The following is a 1,211-nucleotide window of genomic DNA, read 5'->3' on the forward strand; positions in this document are numbered from 1 at the left end:
AGGGACTGAAGTTCAATCCTGGCACCACATGCTGCGCCAGCCCTACCCCCAGGGCACACTGGGCCTGCCACTGAGACCCGGCATGGTGGCGCACACCTGTAATCCCAGCGCTGGGGAGGCTGTAAACAGGAGAATCACCATGAGTCTGAGCTGCATGGTGAGACTCTGCAACAACCAAATACATAAATAATAATGATAATAACAAGATTTTTAAAAAGAATGAGGAATATATATTGACTCTAAAAATTGTGAGTTACGTACTGTTGAAAACATAGATTTAGTAGAATGGTAAGAATGTGCATAACTATGAAGGTGGTAGTGTCCACACTCGGGAACGGCCTGTATGTGAAAAGCACTCTTGTCCTTGCTGGACTGAACATGTATAAGGACGGGGCTGTTGAGACCTGTTTATGAAACTTGGTTTACTAGTACATGTGCGTACAGCCTAATGTTTACTGTCCTTGTGAGCAGTCCCTACACATACAAAGCACGTCTTCACTCCTTTGGTTCCCTTTTCCCTCCCTTCCTCCCTACTCACCCATCTCTCGACCTCCTTCCTCTATTCGGGTGCACTTCTAGTATACCATTGTCTTAGCTACTTTTCTCTCATTGCTGGGACAAAACACCCACACCCAAAATGAAAGAAGGAAAGGTTCATTTAGCTCACCGTTAGGGGAGGCTTCAGCCCATACTCCGCTGACTCCAAGGCAGCAGCTCCTGGCAGCAGAAAACAACAAAGAGCAGAGGAGGAGCACCAGCTGTGGCGTCCATCAAGCCGTTCTCTTCCTTCCACATGGAATGCTATGACCCGAGCTCTTCTAAGGAAGTGATGCAGTTGTGAGGATCAAGCTCCTCCAAGGAAGTGCCGTGCAGGAAACTTCCTCAACCCCTTTATATACCCTTCAGGTGCTGAGTCACTCTAGGCTGGGCCCTTGGTGCCCTAGGGTGGGGCCTCACGCCCCAGTGTGGAATTGTTAAGTGGATCCAGCCAAGCTTCAGATGTCTCAAGGTGACACAGTGTATCAACCACCACAATGACGCTCACATTTCTTGTGTAGATGTGGTACGGGTATGTAGTGCATTCTGAATCCTCTTTATCTCCTTCTTCTCTCTCCTCCCCTGCTTATGGCTCTTGTTCCCCTTCCCAGTTGAGAAAGGTCTGACTCCCTACTCCCTACTACTCTTTTAGTCTGCTTTTTGTCTATACATCA

This window comes from Octodon degus, unplaced genomic scaffold, assembly GCF_000260255.1.
Source record: "Octodon degus isolate 3935 unplaced genomic scaffold, OctDeg1.0 scaffold00062, whole genome shotgun sequence".
Classification (NCBI taxonomy): domain Eukaryota; kingdom Metazoa; phylum Chordata; class Mammalia; order Rodentia; family Octodontidae; genus Octodon; species Octodon degus.